Below are 6,000 nucleotides of genomic sequence, written 5' to 3'. Positions count from 1 at the left end.
ACAATCATTATGATCAAAATGAGATGTAAATTGAAATATGATATTTAAAAACTATATAAGTTGTCTAAGTATTATTTCATTACCACACAACACTTGGTTTACCTAAAATTACACTAATCTTTCTTCTCCCTTAATACAAGTAGGAACATGCCAACATGGAAACAAATGCAAATTCCACTTTCACATTAATAAAGAAGAGAAGTAAAAGAATCTGTTGTTGTATGTCTCAGAGTGTAAAAATGTTAAAGTACATTTTCCATTTGTTATGAAAAACAAGTTAGCAAAAATTTAAATTGATAAAAGTTTAATGTTGACTTACTTATAAAAATGAAAAAAATAGTTTTAAACATACACCATACAATTGACTAATCTAATCTCACCACTGACTAAATATAAGAAGGCTTTTAAGAAAGGGATGGTTGTGTCAAAAACAAAAAAACTAACCCAAAGGATGTATGCTGTTTTAAAAATCTCATTTGCAGGGAAACTAGATTCTTGGCCTAGTTTTTAAAGCCAGTAACAAAATCCTGTTTCATAAGTGTCCAGGTATCTTTCCCAATTCCTTCTTTTAACAAAACTTCCATCTATTTCCACATTCGTTACAGACAACAAATGTTGTCATAGGTTCATCAGCACTTCGGCTTTGAACCTGGGTATAGGTACAGTTCTTCTTTTTACATTTGCCACATGTCAACAGGTCAGTTTGGGTCCCACCTATTTTAGCCATTTGATGTTCTTTAATTGCTCCCGTGGTCAGATTTTTGCGTATCTCCTTAAGTTCATCACTAGCCATTTCCTCTGCCGTCATTCTAGCAAACAAATCTGGAGGTATGTTCCCACACAGTGTATTTTTCCTTAAATTTGGATTCTTTGCATCCTTGAGATTTGCTATTCTACTTCATACCCTATTTTTATTTTTCATGTCTGTGTTCTGTAACTGATATATAGCTTCCTCACTCTGAGATCCCAGCTCTTCTTCATCAGCTCCAATAGCAATGTAGTCATCTCCTGTTCCGAGGGCTGCAGCAAACATTTCTCTGTGCTTCATCCGAACTGAATCTGAAGTGCTAAATGTAGAGATCTGAGGAGCTGAGGGAGGTTGGCTGGCTTTATCAATGGGACTTTTCCCCATTGACAGCAACCTGATGAAGTCATCTCCAGGTAACAATGTGTGGTCATCAACTCGGCAAACTCAGAAAGCTGATTTGTAATCAAGCTTTAGGGACCACATTCACAAGAGACTGATTTGTAAATCAGAATGCCAGTTTAGACATTTATGGTGAGAACCGTAGCTGTCCAAATAATGGCATTATCAGACTCCTGGTTAGGCAGATATAGAATTGTGGAATCCCAGAGCTGGAATGGATTTCAGAGGCCATGTAGTCCAATAAGTGAATTAAGTTTTAATATAAAATCCTTGGAATGTTTTTTGTTGCTGTCTTCTGTACAATATTGTGAACCTCTGTCCGTAGTTCTTCAGACACTCTACCAGATCTAATCCCTTAAATCTATTCATCACCTCCATTTCACATTCATAAGTGAACCAAAAAGTATCAGAAGAACAGGCTGGTGTGCTCATGGTACTTTTTAGGTCAGCTCTCCATATGTTTGGGGTATTCAACTGTTCTGATATTTTCTCACTTCACCAATTTCTCTTCTAATTATCTTCTAATTCTATTTTGACTTTATTTGTACAAAAGCTTCTAAATTTTCTGATCCTTTCTATCCCTTATTAAGAATTCTTTTTAAAAATAATATTATATTTCCCCCAATTGTATTTTTATTTAATATTTTATTTCCCCCAATTACATGTGAAAACAATTTTTAACATTCATTTTTTTAAATTTTGAGTTCTAAATTCTTTCCTTTTTTCCCTTTCATCCTCCTTCATAAAGAATGCAAGCAGTGCAGTTATGAAAAAGATATTTCCATATTAACCATGTTGAAAAGGAAGACACAGACAAAAATCCCCCTCCCAAAAAAATAAAGTGAAAAATAGTATGCTTTCATCAGCATTAAGACCCCATCAGCTCTTTCTTTGGAGGTGGATAGCATTTTTCATCATGTGTCCTTTGGGACATATTAGTCCTTACAGTTGATTATTGTACAATACTGCTGTTACTGTGTACAATGTTCTCCTGGTTCTGCTCACTTCACTTTGCATCAGTTCATGTTAAGTCTTTCCAGATTTTTCTGAAATCATCCTGCTCATCATTTCTTATAGCACAATAGTATTCCATTACAATTATATACCACAACTTGTTTAGCCATTCCATTCTCCAACTGGTGGCTATCTCCTCAATTTCCAGTTCTTTGCCATCACAAAAAGAGCTGCTATAAATATTTTTGTATAAATAGGTGCTTTTTCTTTACTTTTTAAAAAATCTCTGGAATATAGACCGAGTAGTGGTGTTGTTGGATCAAAGAATATCCATAGTTTGATACTGCTTCGGCATAGTTCCAAATTGTTCTCCAGAATGGTTGGATCAATTTACAACTTTATCAACAATGTGTTAGTGTCCCAATTTTTCCACATCCCCTCCAACATTTATCATTTTCATTTTCTGTTATATTAGCCAATCTGATAGGTGCGAGGTGGTACCTCAGAGTTGTTTTAATTTGCATTTCTCTAACCGATTGCGATTTAGAGCATTTTTCCATATGACTATAGATAGCTTTGATTTCTTCATCTGAAAACTGCTGTTCATATCTTTTGACCATTTATCAATTGGGGAATGACTTGTATTCTTACAAATTTGATTCAGTTCTCTATATATTTGAGAAATGAGATTCCTTTATCAGACACACATGCTGTAAAATTTCCTCCCAGCTTTGTTTTCCTTCTAATCTTGATTGCATTGGTTTTGTTTGTGCAAAAACTTTTAAATTTAATATTGATGAAGAATTCTTAGTCATAATTGTGAGAGGTACTTGATCACCTTTTAAAAATATTTTTATTTATTTCATTAAATATTTCCCAATTACATTTTAAAAATTCATTAATGAAAGGATGAAGTTTTACCCACTGAAATAATTATTCATTTCATTTACCTTCTTTCCATCTTATTTTTTCCATCACACTTTTATTCTTTCAACTCTTTAGTACACTGATACTATTTGCCATATCTCTGTCACTAAATATGTGAGATTTTTTTAAAAAGAAAATCAAACAACTTCAGAAACATGCTAATTCTGGCTCTACATTACCTATCCCTAGCTACATGAAAATAAATATTTCATTCATTATTCTTCCATTGTTATCTGAAAGTATTTAACTTCCTGCTGTTTATTCATTTTACAAGTTGAATACTCTATTTACTTTTGGGTTCTTTTGAAGTTATGATTCAAATTCTTCCCTTTTACTAACCAGTTTTTTTCTTTGATGTTTAGGCAGAAGGATGTTATTTTGGGATAGTAGACTATTTTCTTGTTCTTTAGAATATCCTATAACAATTTTCCTTTTGCTTTCTTGTAACCACAGAACAATCCTGTGTTATTCTGATTTTTTCTTCTTGGAACTTGAAGAATTTTTTCCTTTCAGTCTGCAAGATTTGTTTTTCTGTTGCTGTAGTTGTGAAATTTAACTAAATGTTGTGTGGTGATTTAAAATTGTATTTTATTTCTGTTGGTGTCCTATGCATTATCCGACTCTTAACTTTACCCTGTCCTTCTGATATTTCTGAGCAATTTTTTGGGTGTGATTGGCATGTGGTAGTCGGTTTTTATTTTTCATGATGTTTTTCTGGAAGACTTGTAGTCTTTAGACCAGAGGTGGCCTACCACTCCCTTAAAAAAATTACCCGGCGTGGGGGTGGGGGCCTCCCCTGGAAATGTACTTTCTTTAACTCTTTAACAGTTAAAAAAATTGCATCATTTCAAACTACTACTGTCCCCCTTCCACCCCTACCCTCCACCATAGTTCCACTGACCCCCAGGGGATAGTATTGCCCACTGACCCCCAGGGAATAGTATTGCCCACTTTGGGAACCTATGCTTTAGACCAAGGGTAGGGAACCTGCAGTCTCAAGGCCACATGGGATTCAGTCAAAGGGCTGCAAAGGACCAAGAGGGTCAGACGTGGCCTTGAGGCCACAGGCTCCCCACCCCTACTTAGACTATCTTTTTATATACTCTCTTCAGATTCATTATTCTTGTTCTGTAGAGTTCTCATATTTTTTCATTGTTATTTTGTGGTTATGTTCTACTATTTTTCCTTCTCAATTCTGCTATTTTATTTTTCAGGGAATCCACTGAGATAGTTTCTTTTTTTCCTAATGTCTCTAATTTCTAGTTTGATTTGAGAGTTTGTTAAGAATTTTAATTTAGTGGCCCTTTGCCCAGGCCCATCTGAGGAGTATCCTGCACTGGACTCTTGGGTGTCCAAGCAAAGCTAACTGCTTTCTGTCTCCTGCCTTTGCCCATGATTGGGGAGATCGTTGAACTTCTCAGACTCTGAGCCCAGAAACAGCTGTCCCAGAACATCCTCCTGGATTTGAGGCTGACAGATAAGATTGTACAAAAGACTGGCAGTCTGAAAAATGCTCAGGTGTACGAGGTAGGTCCATTCTTAATGCTCAAGTGGCTGATCTTGTGGTTGAAAAAGACACTGTTTATTCCCAAGTTACAGATGCTATCTGATGTAGCACCTGGAAAACTGAGAACTGTCCATGGGGGATGTGTTGATGTTTAAAGTAGAAAAAGCTTTTTCAGAACACCTTCAAAGAATGTGGGAAGATGATCCTACGAGTGTGTACATTATTGGAAATCTGACTTTCTGTGTGTCTACTCCACTGATTTTTAAGTGACTTGAACATATTTCCAAAAGACATGGACTTTTGTTTATGGCAGAACATAGATGACCTTGATCTTTCAAAAGGAAGTAGCTGAGAGGCTGATTGCCAGTACAGGAAATAAACAACGAAGTCAACTTTCCATCATGGCCCAGTATCTCTGTAAGACTCAGCATTCTTTTTATGATTCCAGGCCGAGATTTTGTTTCCAAACCACAGGTGGATGTGGGAGTGGTTCATTTCACTGCCCTGGTGCAGCCATGGATAAACCAGCCGTTTAAGCTTGTGGAAAAAGTTGTTCAGAGTACTTTTCGGTTCAGAAGGAAATAAGCTGAATGCTCAAAAACACTGAAAAAAAATGTTAATGTTGGCTGATATGGACCCTACTTTAAGGCCAGCCCAGCTTACCATCTTGCATTTCAAGAACCTCTGTGACGTCTACAGAAAAATGTGTAATGAAGACCCAAATTTTTCCACTTACAATTTCAGGGATGAAGTCAGGCAAAAGAAAAGCAAATAGCAAAAGAAAAGCCTATAAAGTATACAGATGATGATAATGATTTAGATTATATATAGCTGTCATTTGGACTATAATAATGTGCATAAGGTTTAAATTCATAATGTCAAATTTCGGATGTGGATTTTTTTTCTCATTTACTCTAATTGGGAGAGAGACACTGCATTACACAGATTGTTTAAAGACATTTTCATAGTGATAATGTTTCAATAAGAAGTGTTAATAAAAATACCAATACCCAGATGTGACTTATTTTTCTTTTACTGTACAGATTGATAGAGAAAATAAATACAATCAAAAAAGAAAAGAAAAAGAATTCTAATTTATTTGCTTACCTATTTGACATTTTCATTTATTCTCTAGATGTTCTTCAGAACTATGCGGGAGATCCTTGGAATTGCTACATTTCTGTCTTAGCAGAGATTTTTGTGCTATCTTCATTTTGTCTAGGCAATTATAACTCATTTTCTTTTGTTGCAAAGTACTTTCATACTGAGATACATACTTGCAATTTGTTGAATATAAAATAAATACAAAAACTGCACAAATGCTAACTTCTGTTACATTCAGGTTGTGATGGAGGTGTTAACATGTTGAAAAAGTAGATTAGAGGCAGTAAATGACTAGTTTTTGTATTTCCAACTACATGTTTTAAGGTTGCTGTTTAAATTATACTTTGGCATAATTGCAAAA

At 35.0% G+C, this 6,000-nt stretch overlaps 2 pseudogenes; one reads left to right on the top strand and one right to left on the bottom strand.

Annotated features, from left to right (window-relative positions):
- Positions 1-539: 539 nt before the first annotated feature.
- LOC118839658 lies at positions 540-1,132 on the bottom strand (annotated as a pseudogene).
- A 13-nt stretch (positions 1,133-1,145) lies between these two features.
- LOC118839650 lies at positions 1,146-5,120 on the top strand (annotated as a pseudogene).
- Positions 5,121-6,000: the final 880 nt, after the last annotated feature.

Source organism: Trichosurus vulpecula, chromosome 1 (genome assembly GCF_011100635.1).
Source record: "Trichosurus vulpecula isolate mTriVul1 chromosome 1, mTriVul1.pri, whole genome shotgun sequence".
Classification (NCBI taxonomy): Eukaryota; Metazoa; Chordata; class Mammalia; order Diprotodontia; family Phalangeridae; genus Trichosurus; species Trichosurus vulpecula.
The sequence above is the reverse complement of the archived record's forward strand: the minus strand, read 5'-3'. Positions and strand labels throughout refer to the sequence as shown.